The 18,262-nt window shown below is 39.0% G+C and overlaps 2 long non-coding RNA genes across 2 annotated transcripts in view; both read right to left on the bottom strand.

The window, feature by feature from the left end:
- Positions 1-18,262, bottom strand: part of LOC110396156 — a 154,505-nt gene that overhangs the window by 81,278 nt on the left and 54,965 nt on the right. The window contains exon 2 of the long non-coding RNA XR_002436811.1: positions 4,131-4,235. This is a non-coding gene — a long non-coding RNA (uncharacterized LOC110396156). The remainder of the gene's footprint in view (positions 1-4,130; positions 4,236-18,262) is intronic.
- LOC110396153 overlaps positions 10,948-18,262 on the bottom strand; it is a 42,538-nt gene continuing 35,223 nt past the window's right edge. The window contains exon 4 of the long non-coding RNA XR_002436806.1: positions 10,948-11,828. This is a non-coding gene — a long non-coding RNA (uncharacterized LOC110396153). The remainder of the gene's footprint in view (positions 11,829-18,262) is intronic.

Below are 18,262 nucleotides of genomic sequence, written 5' to 3'. Positions count from 1 at the left end.
CAGTTAATTTAAAATCCATTTAAAACCTCAGCCGTAAATAGAGGAGGTCTGTGCCCAGCATTTAGGAATGGTAGCAAGAAAACAAAGAATAAGTAGAGAGCTGGGCACTCAGAACTTGGTCTAATTCCAGTCTGCTTATGTCATACTCTTAGACCAATAACTTTAATGTCTCAATGGGAGATAATATTTTCCTCTGATTAAATAAATGTTATTAATTAAGGCTCGTTCCTCCTACAAATCCTGTCAGGGCTCCTTCCTTGCCTTGGTGTCTACAAAGGATATACTGACAAAGGATATATTGACTACCGGGCAGCTGGTGCACTAAGGAATCTGTTTCAGGTATGTCTACATAAGCAAGCAATTTGGTGCAACAGAAGTAGAAAAGCAGATCACAGCAGTTTATGCCGGAGTACCCACATCTGCATTATCTGGGGCTCAGGGTTACTACCGACTGCATTCAACCTCGTCATCTGTACCAGCTGTCCTCATCACTAATTAGTTTCAGGGGATACACCTCTGATTTAGACCCTTTTATCTCCATTGATGCCCGGAGTACCTGCAGTTTGTTTCTGGAAGGGAGATTCTCCTTATTTTCCTCCAGCAGAATCTAGATCAACACAAACCAAACTGTTCTTCAATCCAAGCTGACATGGCAAGTAAAGGCAACCAGGCAGATATGCTTCAAAACCTCACTACTACTCCAAACCAAAACCCTAATATATGTGCAACTAATACAGACTACTGCCATCTCTTTTTTTTTTTTTGTCTGCATCTGCTCTATCTCCTTACCCATACACTGTTGTGTATTTTTTTTCCTAATCTTCAATATATGTTCAAGCTTCACACCACGTAAGGCTTTGCTGGTGAGGTCATTCTGCGAAGATGGCTGCTGGCTGCAGTTTACAAGAACTCACAAGCAGCTGTAATGACAAAAGCTGAAGTACAAATATGGAAGGTGCAAAGGCAAAAAGAAACATCTGCTGCTTGTCATTTTAAACCAGTTTTGTCATTTTAGTTTGGACTAGTCTAAGACAGTAAACTTTTCAGACAGTAGTAAGGTCTTACTTCATGATGTGGTTCCTGTAACAAGATCTTTAATCATATAGCAATGCTACATTGAAGAATTTGGTTCAGAGTCTGTACTGTAAAATTGATTTTGTCAACAATTATATATTTAAACATTCATGTTAATAATTTTTCTTTTTTGTTGTTGTTGTTGGTACATTTTATTTTCCAACTTATTATCAAGTGAGGCCATTTTACCTACTGATATAAACTCTGTTGTAAGGCTTATCCTACCTTTTGAAGGAACAGATTATTTCTATAATTGTTTTGAATACACCCAGCTACATTCTGTATTGAATGCGAAACAATTACTTGGAAGTGACTATAGAAGACACCTGATAAGGACAACATTGAAAGTGCTTAGTAAGAACAAAAAAAGGCTAACATCTTGATATCGGCCAAACAATACTGTAATTAGGAAGATTTGAATTTTGTTGTTACTGTGTTTCTTAACTGCAAGATGTAGAGAGGACTTCTGAAAAATCAGTCAGTAATGAGGAGTATATTCACAAAAGTAACTTCAAGCACCAAGAAGCCAATCTTCTTTGGTAACTGCTAACCAGTAGAGAGATAAAAGCTTATTCAAGGAATAATTCAGAGCACCTAAACTAAACACTATCTCTGAATCACCCTCTACCCACGTCCTTCCTCACTCAGAAAGGAACAGATGAAAGGTAGCCTTGAGCTCACCTTTCTGAATAACTCATTTGTGAACAGTGTTCTCCTATACATAAACCCTTTAACCAGAGGGTTTAAAATATGTTGCTCTATTCTGAACCGTGAGTCCCAAATCTCAATTTTTAACATTCCATTTGGACTTGCCATTAAAAATGCTTTAGTAATTCTTCAAAGTAGAAGCATTTCTGCTTTGAAAAGTATTGATTTGCATCCAATTGCAGAACATGATTTTCCTGTGGATATATTCCTGTGGACTCCTGCTACTTATGCTCACATAAGGTCTTTATATACTAAGTCTGCCTTCACTCATTTCAAGATGAATGACTAGTGGCTTTGTGCTAAAAAGGATAAGGACTTACTCACTCAACACACCTAGTTATAAGCAGAGAGCAACAATATGCCTTGAATTCTTGGAAATATCATTTTTTTGTTTTGCATTTTGTAGGGAGCTGTTCTTATAAATAACAATAAATTGTAATATTTAAGGTGGATATTAAGTTACCCCCAGGATCCAAAATGTCTTAAAAAGCAAGAGTTTAAAAAAGTAAGTATATCTTTTACAATCATATTTCTGATGATCATTGTTTTTCTGCTTGTAAAGTCAACACAACTTTGCTAACCAATTATTGGGTTTTCAGAGTAAGTATTCGTAGAGACCAAAATCCATGTGTAGCCCAGAAACATCAAACAAAAATATAATGACATGCTAACCTATTAACTCAAAGCTGATGCCTTGCATCCTTTCCACTCAATCACACTAAAAAGTTCCATTGAGACAATGCCACTGAACATGTTGCCAAACTGCCTTTATTAGAGACATTCACAAGAATACTTTCAAGTAATATTTTTTTCTTTTAATCTGTGTGTTTGCACTAATTAAAATAGTTATTGGTTCTTCAGGGCACGCTTTTCCAAACTATACTCACCTTAAGTAAAACAGGGTCCAGTTGACTTACAGGTATTCTGTAAGATTCTTAGAAGAATACAGTTTTGCTAAATATGAGTAAGAACTGAAAAAACTTGCCTTAGGTGTCCAGCTATGTACTTATACTACAATGTATAAAACTTTCCCTCCTTTGAATTAACGTCAGAGCTTAGCTTTTAATATATGGCCTCGGTTTGATTTATGAATATGTTTAAGGAATGTGAGGTCATTCAAACTAGCAAACCAGCTGGCTTCTATGCAACAGAGAAAAACAAAAACTTTACACTAAAAAAATCTCACTGTAGTTGCTTCAAATAATGTATAAAATTATCTTTTACATTTTATTTAAAAAAACCATAAATAAAGATGTGTTATCATTTTCTAAAATGCAGACCTGTTTTAGAATAAGCAGCAGCCAGAGATGCACCAAGGAAATGCTTCTTTTTTTTCCCCCCAGTTCTGTCCTCATATAGCAATACCTACAATGTTGGTTACCTTCTTCTTCAGTCTGAAAATGAATTTCTAAGGGAAAGAGACTCCCTTTAAATTCAAAACACATGGAACTTGTGTCAATTATCTGCTGTAACCTGCCATTTGGAATGTAGAACCAAGTCTTCTCCAAAAGCTAATACAATATACAAAGACTTCAATGCTGCTGGCAACAAGGCTTTAGTTACGTAAATACTGCGTGAAGACTGAAGAGATATATGTAAAGTTCACAAACTCCAACATGCCATTTTACTGTCAATTTGGGAAAAATCAGGGTTTATCTAAAAAGACCACGTGGCAGACTAGAACAAGTCAGTATTTATGAGCTCCTTCTGCACTCAGTGAAGAAAAAGAGACACAACATGAAGGGAACATCCGTTTTTCACCTTCTTCCATTTATAGATACTTGAAATATTCCAGTGAAGTGCAGAAACCTCCCAGCAGTTTGCCTTTGTTTTTACGATACCCTCCTAAGACAACGGTCAGAGGCTGCCAGCTTCCTGATAAATCAGCCATATTCCCGTCAGCCACTCTGGAGCTATACATCGCAATTCAGGGAGACAGGATAAAGATGACTGTTTTTCTCCAGGGAAAAAGTACTATAAAGATACATGCACATTTACACAGAGCCAATGTTGTCAAATATTGTGATTTTATCATAAGATTCATAATTGGCATTTCTCTTAAAGTTCTGCTCTACTTCCTGAGGAAGATGAGCTCCAATTTAACAAAGACATAGAGCTACTAGCTCTTATGCTAAAAATAAAATAAAAAAAAGCAGCACCCTTCAAAGTGTGAACCCTGACAACTCAACAAGAAAAATATAGAGAGGATTTTTTTTTTTTTAATCTTACAATTTATAAATCATTTTGTGGCCTGCTTCAACTGGTAATATTCACACAGATGGGTTAAATGTCACTTAGCACTCTGAATTAACTTCCCTAAAATCTGTTCTTAAAGCCTTGTCACTCACCTGAGTAATCCTACTGGTTTTAAACGGGCCTCCGTAAGTGACCAGACTAGTCTACTTCTGCACGTTGCCGAGCGTTACGTAGGAGGTGCTGATACTCCCACATCCCTTTAAAAAGAAGATTAGGCACTAAGATAAGTGAAAACTTCTGTTCAAATTGGCTCAAATCCTTCTCCTATTTAAATTGGTGGCAGAACTCCCACTTACTTCAAAGGTCCAGGACAGGCACACTGTATTAATTAGGACAGTACAAAAAATCTCATTACAAAACCGAAGCATGTGATGCTCACCTGATTTAAAACAAAACCAAAAAAACACAGTCTTGGATTTGCATCTCTGTAAACACTGGGTGCCACGGACTTTGATGTAGAAGTCCCGGGGGAATTTGGAGGTTGATCCAAAAATAGGCAATAATGAGATACTTCTATTCATCCCTCATTTGCTATAAGCTTGAAAGTAGGGCCTTAGATTTGTAGGAACTCACGCAAATCAGAATGAAACTTGACCAAACAATAGGTCACACTTGCTCTACTCTCACTGGAAAGGATGAGGGCTTTGTAATTTTAAATCAGCTGCAGCTTTTGCCCGCTCTCTGCTATTCTATGTATTTCAACGGCAGCTCCCCCAGCGCTTAAGGCAAAGTGCCACATTAGCACTGTGCTGGACATAAATCAGCACCTCCACATCAGGCTTCTATCATAGCAAAGCCCCAACGCGGGGCACCTACTCTCCTTTTAATTCACCCTCCCGGCTCATCCCTTCTCCCTCCCAGATGGTGACAGCAGGTTGGCCTGTCTGAAATAGCCTCTCTGCTGCGTCCATTCAACCCGGGAGCCACAGGCCACAGCACGGCAGTAACTCCTGCTCCATCCGGCAGTGCAGGGGCTGAACCCCAACTTGTGCTCACCAGACCAATTGGTGATATGTTTGCTCCAAATCAAATTCAGCCTTTTTTTTTTTAAAGGATTGAGGGAAGGAGGCGAGGAGGCTAATATCAGACTGAATATTTTTAATATTTATAATGAATAAAATTATATGCTTGGAATGCAACCTTCAGCATAACAGCAGTAAAAACTAAATTTTTATTTGGATTATACTCATGGTAATAACAAGTAATGTAGGGTTTTTTTTGTGACATAGGTTAAAAAGTCTGTAACCTCTAATTTGACAGGAACTCTATTATCACTCTCTGGAAAATTAGACAAGATAGGATATTAAGACATCCAAAAACTGACACAAACAGAAAACTAGGTCTCTCACTTGCTCTTCTTTCTTTAAACAAGGAAGATGATTATATGCTGTTTGACATTCCATTTTCAGGGCAACTAAAGAGATGCCGGGAGTCACACTTCATTTATTCTTCCAAATGCCACCACTGAAAAAAAAATGTGTTGGTATTTGAAGGCACCATACTCCCACAAACAGCGGTCGGAATTAACCTTGTCTTCCTGATGGTTTCATTTGTGAAGTCCCTCAGCTTAGTTTCTCAAGATGAAATTAAAAATACCCTTGTGGCTGAGCGTGAGCACTTAAAGCACACACACTACATGGTGGGCCGAAACTCCCCAGGGTGTAGCCTTACTGAACTCATTGTATTAGACAAGTCAAGGGGAAATATGTTCTTGTAGAGATTTCCAGCCTAAAGATATTTGGATGTGCTTAAGGTTAGCATCTGAACTTTTATGTAACTATCCATTCTGAACCTCAAGAATTTCTGAGGTTCGTGACCAACTCTGAAACTACGAGCCAAAGAAATGATTTAAATAAGTCTTCCATGAATTCCAGAGTAAGACATTTTGTCTTTCAGTACAAATAAAACCATGTTGTTTTATATCCTGTCAAATGAGGGAACAAAGGCATAATGTTGCACACATTTCCCTAAATAAACAAACAACCCCTTCGTGCTTTCTGTTGGAATTGTATCAATCCAAAATTAAAAATTAAAAAAAAAAAAGATTTTCCATTTTTTAAATCTACTCAAAACTGATAAGAAAAAATTAGAGTCATTAGTGAGTTTTAGTCTGTTCTTACTCAGGCAAAAGTCCCACTGAAATGAAGCCAACATTACTTCAAAATCTGAATACTGTTTCATTCAGCTTTTCAGCACAAAGATGTAGCTTTAGTTACAACCATCTGTCATGGGTATAATATCATAGCACTGATACCCATTTCTCTTAAATATAACCTTTCTTCATAAACTCTTTATTTACCTCTAGGGTATATAGAAAGCTCAAAGAATACAAATGAAAAATCAGTATTTTCACCATTACTGTACATGAACAATAATAGTACCTTGCACTGTAATGAAAATATCATAAGATAGCTTAGCGAGGCTGAAACACACCCTAAAATACAGTATCTCAAAAACAAAGATTAAGACTTGTTTTGGCGCATTTAAAAGAACGTATGAACCAGTGGAATGGTTCAGAAAGAGACAGTGTTCTGTTTTACAGTCTAGGGTTTCTCAAATGGTGCTTCCCTCCACTACCATCACATATCACTATAGATGCATTATGGACTATTAATAAGAAGTTTACAATGTGCTTTCAACAGGAAAACTACAGAGAACGTAAACAAGTATTATTATAATTAGGCACAAAAATAAAAGAATCATCCCTGAGAACTTGAATTCCTCAGTATCCAAATATTTCACACTGGCCTTGCTAATGTAAGAAAAGACTCAAAAGTATAGACAATACTGACAAACAGGGGTTGATGATGACTGAAATGAGGAAACAGCACAGTCTGCTGGTTAAGGCACTGAACTGGGTATCAGACCACATGGGACTGCATTTCTAACTCGGCTACCAAGATGCTTCTTTTCCTTGGGCCAAGCACAGAGACAGTCAAGCCAAGATGAAGACTGTAGGAACACCCATTCAAGGTGTGGGCTGAGTCATTTCCCTGCACCTGTCTGACTGAAATCCATGCCAGTCCACACGGGCACCCTGTCGGGATGCTCTGCCTACCTTTAGAGAAGGATACAATAACACAGTCTCAGGGACTGAGGGACTTAAAGTTTCTCAAACTTCCAAACTGGTCTGACCTTGCCATTCCCTGCAGCCATTCCCCTTGGTAAAAAAAAATGACAGAAATTCCAAGTTGTGTAATATTAAGCACAATATTAACTGATGATTTTTATTTTCAAATCTCAAACTATAAAAGACGTACACTTCTTTCAAAACACCAAACCCAAAAAGTCATCAGCGATTGCACAAAACAAGAAAGCAGACAAAAAAGAAGACTCGTAACTTTTGCCCTGCATCTAAAATGTCTTGTTTGGGACAGATTTTTGACATCATACTCATGATTTCTGAAGACTTGGAACATCGATACCATTATCAAAACATTCCTTCAATCTTAAAGGCCTGTTTTTTATCCCCAGTGACAACACAATTCTAAGTGTTTTTGTGCAAGGAATCTAATTTAAAAACAGTCCAGATACCTCCAACTCTTGCATACAAGCAGTAGTAAAAACCTAACCACGCAGACAGTGTTTTAATTTTCGAAGTCCATATTAGGCATTATATAAGTCTTAAGGATTCTGGGGACCGTAGTTTCCTGGCTTATTCTTCTCTTGAAATGTAATAAATTTCAGACAAGCCATCCAGCTGCTTCTGTTGGTAAAAATGAGGTAGCTATTGCCCCTTGAAAATATCTCCACAACTGAAGGCAAGAAAAACAAGTGAGCCTATTCCTCTAGTGTAAACAGATTATTCCCTTGCTTAAAGTGATGGAGCTGTCTCTCCCTGTTGCACAAATATATAAAACAATATATCTTATCTATTTGCCAGGATACTGGGCAATGTCTCCAGGGCTGACTATCAGCTGGTTTAGCTGTAAGACACTTTTATGTTAGGCATAGGAAAGGGGAGTTTGGTAAGCACTGTGAAAGGGGTAGGAAAAGAAAATAGGTCAGATAGCTTACAAACATGCCAGAAACAGAGACTAATAGTTCCACTTTTTATTCTATAATAAAATTAATGTTGTCCCAGCAGCATGCTATTTGGTACATCCATCTAATTTATTAAACAAACAAGAAGACAAAAGATTTGCTGAAGATAGTACTCCTGTGTATTTGTGAACCAGTTTCTCATAATTAATAAAATTGATGATAAATATAATTTTATTTTTACTTTTTTTTTTGCAAGCAGACACAATATTATATATCAGCTAGAATAAAATCCGCTAAACTGATTATGAAATGACCGCTCTATGATTTATTTAGATGTTTAGTAGTAGCATTTTACCTTTGCTGGTTCCTTCACACAGTAAAAAAAAAAAAAAGTGCGGCTAAAACAGGAGGATACGCGCAATTTCACCCATCAGAATTTTACACTAAAACCCACAGTGTGCTCACAGCCCAGGCTGCATGTTCGCACACAGCAAACCAAACAGTGCAAAAACATAAAAGGGGAGAAACACTGGACAACTCCGAACAAAAGCAATCTCAAGTACAAAGACTTGCGATCTTTTTAAGATCTTTGCAAGCAGAAAGGAAAGTAAGTGGGGGCAATGTGAAAAGGGTTCTTTATAAACACAGACTCGGTTCCTTCAGACATTAAAGACTCATAGACAAGCATTATAAACTCTCTCAAATCACATCTCTCTAAATGCTTGACTTAATTTTTCTGTTGTCATTGGGAATTGAGTTTACTTGGCCACTCAGATCTGTTCAATTCTGTGCAAGGTTGTAACACAGCTTCTGGAAGCAGCTCGGCAGCACAGGGTCTTTGGAGTTACGCTTATAACAGGAGACAGAGGTAAACAGACCTACTGCAGCAGGGAGAATCCTGCAGAGAAGAAACCCAACAAAAGATGTGTTATGATATTAACAATAAGAAAACGGCTCTATGATTTCCTCCTATTTTTAGTATTTGTATTGGCTTGCTGCCTAAAAAACCCCAGTAGTCCTCCTGCATCTCAGAATCTGAATGGAGCAGTCAAGAGACTACAGTTGAAATATTTTTGTCTGAAAACACTAATTCTGACATTTACAAAATTTTCATTTTTTCTGCTTTGCCTCACAGGCACAGTGGACAAGTCTGTTCAGTTTGATTCCCAGATTTATCATATGTGCTTCAATGACAGCATACTCACATGATGACCGTAGCCAAGGTATCAGGACTGATTCATATCTGCATGAAACTCAATCTTCAGTTCACAAGATTTTTCTGATCTTTTTTTTTTTTTTTCCTAAGTTTGAGGTCTGATGGAATCTAAAAGCCCCAAGTGAAAAACTAACAGCATGCATCTATTCTGGGGCTGAGCTGGAAGAAAAAACTGAGAGTTCCGCAGCTTTCCCCCAAAACAGTGACACATTCAGCTTTATTTATAGCTCTCACCTATTTTGGAAATTTTTAAGAACCTGGCCTAGCATTCAAATTAGTAATATAACTTAAAACAAGGGGAGACTCCTCTTTTTACGTCTCCATACAAATGTTTTGAGAAACGGTAAAAGCCAACCCAGAGCCAAGATATTAATAGCATATATGAAGAAAGGGAACAACACAAAGTAATTGTTAAATTCCAATACGGAGGGGTAAAGACAAAATTTACTATGAACTGTTTCTGTTAAACAGCAAACAAACAGAAAACAAGAAAGATGAAGAGTTCTTAGATGCTGGGGTTTATAAAAGGTTCTGAAAACTGCAGTATGACTTTGGCATGGGTGACACAGGGCTGTGAATACTTCCAAGAAGGTCCCACCAGACCTCAGAGCTAACGATCCTTTTTCAAATCTGTCTCCTCCTTCCTTTTAATCTTCCTTTTTGCTTTTTTTTACTTGAGAAAAAACAACAAGGAGCAATGATGTGGGAGAAATGCCAATACTCAGCTCCTGCTGAGAAGAAAAAAAAAAAGTGTTGGAGCTGGAGCTGCCGGATCCTGCTCACTTTTAGCAATGGAATTAAACAGCCTCTCCTTCAGTGAGTAAATAGGACAAATATGGTTTACCTGAGCAGAACAGAACTTTTCACAGTGGCATACTGTAAAAACTCAGAAACAAATTAAGTCATTTTAAGGTAGAAAACGACGTGTCAATTCATCTCTACTGCTGCCCTGGGCTTCTCCAAGGGAGGTGAGAATTGCTGGGTGCTGTATGGTGAGCCCCTGTACACCTGTCTCAGGGAGCAGCACCTGCATCACTCTGAGCCTGACCCACAGGCGCGCTTTCGGTGACAGAAGGAGCACTGTGGTTTTGCACCCTAATAAAAATATATATATATATTTTAAGAGTTACCTGAATAAATCCCTTGTCTCTTTTCTGGGCAAAGATTTGGGTTATGATATAAAAGGGATTTTCAGAATTTAGCTTCTGATTGTTGCACCTGCTTCATTATTTTTTTTTATACACTGCTTATTACTAAGGATGACACAGAAGCATGTGAACAATGTCGTTTGATTTTTCTCCCATCTCTCTCACAGGGTGTGGCTGAGACTTCAGAAAGGTGGCATTCCTGCCACACGGCCAAATTGCTAAGAGCAAGTGCCAAACTTTGTATTTAGTCTTAAAACCATTTTACTCAAAAATACTTCATAAATAACAGCAACAATTAACAATACCAATGCTGATCATTTACAAAGTGCTTTTGCACAGGAAATTAAATACCATGATCCATATACAAGAATTGTGAATGCCCCCTGCCTGGAAGCATTCAAGGCCAGGCTGGATGGGGCTTTGAGCAACCTTGTCTAGAGGGAGGTGTCCCTGCCTATAGCAGGGGGGTTGGAACGAGATGATCTTAAAGGTCCCTTCCAGCCCAAACCATTCTATGATTCTATGATTAAGACCACACAGAGAAATCATCAAGTCTTTTCATCCGATGATTCATGCTTTATTTAAGTATGTTTGAGATTTGGTGCTTTTGAAACATTACTGCAGACAAACTCACCTTCTGGAGAAATCTGCGCTGTTTGCTTTTATATTCTGAATATTAACACTATTCTTTTCAAAAAGAAAAGCCATCACCTTCCTCTAAAATGGATGTCCTTTCCAAATAATAGAAAACAGAAAAAGTGACAGCAACATCTTGTCAAAAACACACATACACAACTGAGAGCGAACACTGTCTTACAAACCCAGGCCAAGACAATGCAGTACTAGCAAAGCTGTAAGCCAGATCCTGGTGTCTGGGACACCTCAGCAGGCTCAAGCAATGCCAAACTCATCCTCTCTCTGTGGGCACAGTGATGATTTGCATGGCTAAGTAGAAGTATTCAGCAGCTGTTGGATTTCACATCTGGCTACTCCCCTTCACCTCCCATCCCAGGGCAAGGCCACAGCAGAAAAGCAAGGAGGTCAGGCAGCATCATCCTGCAGGCCACCAACTGGGCTGCAGAAAGTTATCGCAGCTTTACCTTCAGTTCTTCTCCTCATTCTTCAATACAGGAAGCTGCTACTTTCTCTGTCTCCCCTTCTTTCTTCCCCTCACCCTTCAGCTTTTTGGAAGCAAGCAGAAAAGGAGTCAAAATGATGGATGCTTGCAGAAGGGGAGAGTGGCTGATGCCCCCAGTATGAGGCCTGTGTGTCCCCTTCTCTGGGGGTCACGGCCAGCTGATTTGCTCCTTCCTCCTTACTGCCAACAAAGGTCTGAGCTTCAAGGCTGCCCGGTCAAGTCCTCCCGCTCCTCATGACACACATGGATGCATGAGCAAGTATTTTCCCTCTGATGCTTTCCCTCTTGGTCAGGCCCACTCCACCTGCAAATGGAACAAGGGTGGATGCACAACCTCAGGCATTTGTACCCTCCCATGCCCAGCCTTAGTCACCACTGACAGGGAAACAGCCCCCTGAGAGGGCGGCCCTGATCCCAGGTGCTGTGTGGGATAGAGAAGAAAGCAGGCATAAGGAAAAGAAATGGAGTATTACTCTATTCCCCTGTTCTGAAGTGTGTGCCAATTACAGGCCGGGCGTTTTTCCACACCTGCCTATACAGGGCTAGAGCTGCCTTCACACCAGCTGAGCTCTCCTCTCCAAAAACGAGGGGACATGAAACTCCACTCAGTCGGGACAAACAGCCCTTTGGCTGCAAAGTCTTTTAAGCTATGTACAGTACTTTATTTTTTCAGTTTTTCCTTGTATCGTTTACCCTGTGGCTCAACAAACATTTTCTCTCCCTTGTTGTCTGAGGGCCTCAGCCTCACTACCCTACTTGCCCACACTCACATGCCTTCTTTAGCAAGATTGTTACATCCTTTCCTGCCCTCCCAGCTGTTTTAATAATTCTGACTTATTCATTTTTTAAATTTCTATCCAGCTGCACCAACTTGGAAATATAACAGAACTGTTTTTTTTCAGCACTACTAAGATCAAAACACAGTTTCTCAATTATTTCAACATGAACATCAGATATACGATTCATAACAACCCTAAGACACTCACCTCAAATTTTGACCAAATTACGCAGGAGGATTCTTAACTTCAGGTTATTGTGCAATATGGACATTTCAAGATAATATTCTACCTGATGAAGCACGTGGCAGAAAACCTGCCTGAGAGCAAAAAGCCAGCTCATTGATATGGTTTGCGTCCCTAGTATTCCAGAGATGCACATGAAGGAGGTATCCTAGGCTCTGCAGTACCTAAATGAACAGACTAATTTATCAGAGTCCTTGATTATCCACACAGTATGAAGCAGAGGTCTTAAGGCACCAAGGAGGGGGAACTCTGTATAAACATAGCACCATTTTTGTATCTTTGTATTGAGCAGAAGGGCAGTATCACTTTCAAAGCAAAACTGCTACCAACATTTACTGAAGAATACTATAATAGTGCTTTTATTTTGTTTGCCACTAACAGAATTGCTTGTTTAAGCAATACTCGCTTCGGTCAAGGTGTATTTCTGAGCCTCCCATTCCAATGCATGCTATTTTACACTTGTTGCACACTCAGCAAACACCAGACTCGAAAGAGCCAGTCCAAAGGGGAATCCTCTCTGTCCCACTCGCACTAATTACTGGCCTCAAAGCAGTCAGCAGGAAGCTATTATACACCCCACAGATAACAGAGATTTTGAAAAAGAGATGGCTATCCCTCTTCAAATATGGTGGCTGGAGTTGGAAAGCACATCCATCGTTATTTATTTGGGGGGGGGCATATCTCAGAAAGAAAAAAGGAAACAAATCAGTGGCTTTTTAAAGCGCTACAGTACTGTATGAGGAAGCCGCAGGTTAGCATAGCTTCAAACTGTTGCTGCATTAGTTTTGCTTTTACTGTTGAGCACCATGGGGTAAAACCTTATTCTTTCTCTGAAGAAACCATCTGTATTGATACCAGAAAAGGGTGGGGGAAGAAAAATGACAGCCACTGGCCTGCCCTTTAACCTTTCTAACAGAGCTGGTGGCCGCAATGAAGCTTAATCAATGCAATGGAAGTGACATTTCGCAGTCAAATCAAATTAAACGGAAATGAAAGGAAAATCTGAGGTCCAACCTAAAGGCTGTTCCTTCTTGCACCGAGGTCATTGCCATGGCAACTAAATGCTACAAATGTGTAGAGTAAATCCTTAACAAATCTGTAGAAAGCATGTCCAATTGAATATGATAGTTCCTGTCACTGTACTTTGTACCTTTCTAAAAAAAGAGAGAAAATAAAACAAAATGCATCTTACAGTCTGCGCAGCAAATAAGAAGTTCTGCCAGAAACTACACAGCACAACGGCACGCTTAATCTTCCTGTTCTGCTTGGAGGTGGAAAAACCTAACAGCTTTACTGTAAGACAGCAAGTGGGTAGCTATGGACAGAGACCATATTAAGCGAATTAGGGCATGCTGTGTTACATTTTTCAGTCTTGCTTCAACTGAAGGGCTGGTGGCTGCAAGAACTTCCCTGTATCACTGCAAATGCATTTAACCGTGGCTAAGAGCAACTCCTACTGCAAATTGCCCATGGCTTTGATCACCCCGCCCAGCTTCAGCATGCACCTCTTTCATCCCCTGCCTTTCTCTGAGGTGAGAGAAGGATGCTTGGGATGGCAAAGGGCTGATCAGCTCTGCTAAAATAACAAAGGATGCTCCCACCTTTGTGTGTGCGTGCGGGTCCTTGCAACGGGACTGCCCGGGGCTAGGAGCTCCATCACAGAGCTCCCATCAGCTACACCTCGATCTACTCATGGCAAAAGACGACAACACTAACCTAGTTTGTCCACTCTGCACCCTAGCATCATGGGCAGCCCTCATCCCTATTCCCTCTCCTCCAGCTCCAACCAACGTATGGGCAAGAACCTTGCTCCTGCATGCCCCTGTAGAGAATTAGAGATAATTAGTGATCCCGACCACCACTCATGACGCATATTTCACTCCTCAGCCTAACAGCTTCTGACAATGAAGGGCAATTTAAGAACCACATCCAAATAGTACAGCCACGCACTCATGCTGTCGAGTGCCCATTTCATCTTAATGCTTCCACCTGTGTAAGTAAAGAGAGCAGCAGAGGCACCAAGCAGAAAGTAGGATTATACTTCCTCTTGTGAGATGTGGAAGACTTTACGCAGCAAGCAGTGACCTTCCACAAACTTGTCAGTTATCTGAGCCGCATAAGGTGGCAACCATTATCCTCTCCTTGAACGCAGTCAAGTTTTGATTCAGCTGGAGCGATGCAGTCATTGTGCATTACGGAAGATCTCAAGAGATTGCACGCCCTGGGCCAGTACGGGCTGGGAGTATTACAAATCTGATAGGAGGTGACATTTTCTACTCAAATACATACTGCCGCAGGACATCACACACCTTCCTGCATGAATAGCAATACACACTAATGAACTAATTTCTGGGGGGAAATTGTTACTTCCCAAGTGGCTGGGGGAGGAGACTACTCTGCTACTTCAACCAGAAGGGACTGGGTTTTTCTTGCAAGTTTTCACCGCGTTTTCACCTTTTCCGAGCAGCACGACTTCGCACAGCTACCACACACAGCATCCTCAGAAGCAGCAGGGGAGCAGGGAGCTGGGGGACATTTCCCACAAGGCACCCATGCAGGCACTGCAGAACTCATGGGAAGGAGAGCTGCCAGGGGGGATGTGCATGACCCTGCCTATACACAGCACTACCTCAATCATATGGAAGGGAATACATTTTCCCTGAGTTTACTCAGAGAAACGTGGCACTTGCTCAGTACTGCTGGACACTTTGGGCAGCCATGAGGGCTGCTTTTTATCACACACAACGGTGATATTTACAGATCATTTCACATTGCCTTTACCCTTTAAGTGCCGCTGCATGCTCACTCACACATGCTCCCATTACTGGAAAAACACACAAAACTTGGCAGGCAGTCCAGACAAGCTGCTCGTGTTCTGAGGATGGGAGCACAAATCCCTAATATATACCTAAGCCTTTGGCTCTGAAACACAAAAGGGCAAGCAAAACTGCCTTTAAGTGACTACTTCTGTGGCCTCTCTTGGGCTTTCATAGTGAAATAAACAGAACAAATACTTTAGAGATCAGGTTCATCAGGAAAATAGTAAATAAACTGACTTCTGGATAGAAAAGATCCCAGCATAAACCTAGAGGTATAAGCACTGGCAGGTAGGACTGGTGTTTGACCCACGCAAGTGGTTTCCTCAGCTTGTCAGTGGAAAGCTCATGCATCTCTGTTACCCAAAACTTCGGAGCATTTCTCATTTGAAATTGAAGCATTCTCATAGCAGGCACCTGTGAAATGCAGCTGGGGTGGCTGTTAGGACAAAGTCACTCACATGCTATCAGAATATTTTATCAGGGTGTAATACCATATTTAACCTTAGGTCTTTAATGTTTGCTTTGGGTTAGAGAACACAACACAGGCTGTAAACAGCATGGAACATTACAGAACAGATCCAGGATCAAAAAGAGGAAATGTGAAAAGCAATAACTGCATAAGGAGATGAAACACTGGAAATAGAGACCAAGATGTCTACCAGAGAAACATCACCCTTACTCAGACATTCTTATCTGACAAAGAACCAAGGTCTCGCAGAAAATTGCAGCTAATAATTAGTCTTTCTAAATTGTTTAGAATGACACGTAACACAGACATTGAATAGAACTGCACCTTTGTGCTAGAATTCAAAATAACAAAAATTTTCTAAGCATATCCTGAATTATTACATAAATGATCTGTAGAATCTTATTTAATGCCTTGGTCTTGACCTCATAAATTAACGGAGTATTTGAAAAAGCAGAATCTGCAATGTGAAAGAAAATGACAAACAAGTAAGAATTCTGAAACTATCTTCATGTATTTTTGCAATACTGTTTAATACATATTTTTTCATGTATTTCTTTTATACTATTTTTGAGATCTAACGACTGCTTTTAATAAGCAACCGTTATTGCAAACATATAATTATACTAGGCCACAATCCAGCAAAGCACTTAAGGGCACAGATTAAAGACACTGAAAACAATGGGATTATTCATGTGCTTAAGGTTAAGCATCTGCTGAAGAACTCCAATGGATCAAAGCCCCATTTCTATCACATCTACAGAAAAAAATATTATATATGTTAATTAAACGTAAAATATATGTAAATTAAGTGCCACATGAAAAATACACTTGCATAAATTTTTATACCCCTATACAATTTGTATTAATAGAATATTCCAGTTCGCTTGCATGAAGAAGAACTGCTAATACGAGCCATTTTATCAAAAGGTGAAGAATTCTTGGAACTGAACAATTATGAAATAATTTGTCATAAGAGACTTTTCTTCAAAAACTGTCTCCGAATTGTGTAGATCATGGCATAAAGGATAAAAAAAGAGAGACAGAAAACTCATCTACATCTTCACACTTCAAGCATTCACATAGAAGTTTCATTTGTAAGCCTTGATTTTTATGAAAATAAATTTAATTTTATTAAAATAGATTCATAAGTTATTTGCATTTATTGTCTAAATGCTCATTTTATCTAAATTTCTTCCTCATTCTTCTCAATGGCCAATCTCTTGTTCTTGAATTGAGGTTGATATGGTCTACAGTGCTTGACTTCCATTTTGTCCAGAATTGTTTAGTTTAACTGTATATTGTTTCACAGTCTTCTGTTCTCTATTACAATCAGCTCCAAAAAGTTCCAAATAATACTACTATTGTAAATTACTGTTTAATTTATAGTAAGCATTTTCAATAAACACACCAACGTTTATATTTCATTTTGAAAAACAAAAAAGAATCTTTTGATAAAGTTGAAAATTTTCTATTTAAATCTTTAGCCCTAAAAAGCTCTATTTGTTACGCGAAGACAAATTACTGTCTGAATGTTTATTTTACCTGATGCTTCTTGGTGTTTTATAATGCTAAAACAGGAAAATAACGCTTTATTTCAATACATTATTTTCACTGAGTCAAATAAACTCCATGAAAATGCTTCTCCACATGAAATTTCAGATTTCTTTCATTTCTCTTTAATTTGGAAATTACAAATGCAACAATTACAAAAAAAAAGAAACTATCATTTTTAGTACTTTCAATTTGTTTTCATATTAGCCTTCTTAGGTGTTTTTTTTTCTTCTCTTTCTCTCCTTGAGTCTACACAGACCGTCTACTCCACAGAACAAATAGAACATTCGTACTTTATTCTTCTATAATAGTAATTACATTTTCTTCAGTTTTGCCATATAAAATTGTGTATGGTTTAATATTCAAATATAACCATGTGCAAAAGTACCAATTGTCTTACATATTTAAATTAAACATGTACTTTATGAGAATTACAACGAAGAATTACACATAATGCAAAGTTTTAAATGAAAGCAAAACCTGTAAAATGATCTGATTACACCTTCTTTTAAGGAAATTTATGCCAGCTCACTGACTTTGCTTATGACTTGACTTCAATTTTGATTTTCCCTATGCAAATAAGGATTTCACTTGAATCCTTCAATAATGACCAACAGATAAAAAGGCAGAGAAATAATGACATACCTGAATAATCAGCTACTTTCAGAAATTCTGGGTCAATTTAGGCCCTCTATCAGCATACAGAAAAAGCTAACATTGAAATGGTTAGCTAATGAAGCAATGGAAACTTCAGTGATGGGGATATATGCAGTGAAACAAAAGTAAGTTCCAGAAACGATATTGCAGTTCCCAGTTCTCCAGTGTTGAAAAGAGCAGATGATCTCCTGAACAAGGTCCAGCATTTAGCCAGTTTCAG

Source organism: Numida meleagris, chromosome 1, assembly GCF_002078875.1.
Source record: "Numida meleagris isolate 19003 breed g44 Domestic line chromosome 1, NumMel1.0, whole genome shotgun sequence".
Classification (NCBI taxonomy): Eukaryota; Metazoa; Chordata; class Aves; order Galliformes; family Numididae; genus Numida; species Numida meleagris.
The sequence above is the reverse complement of the archived record's forward strand: the minus strand, read 5'-3'. Positions and strand labels throughout refer to the sequence as shown.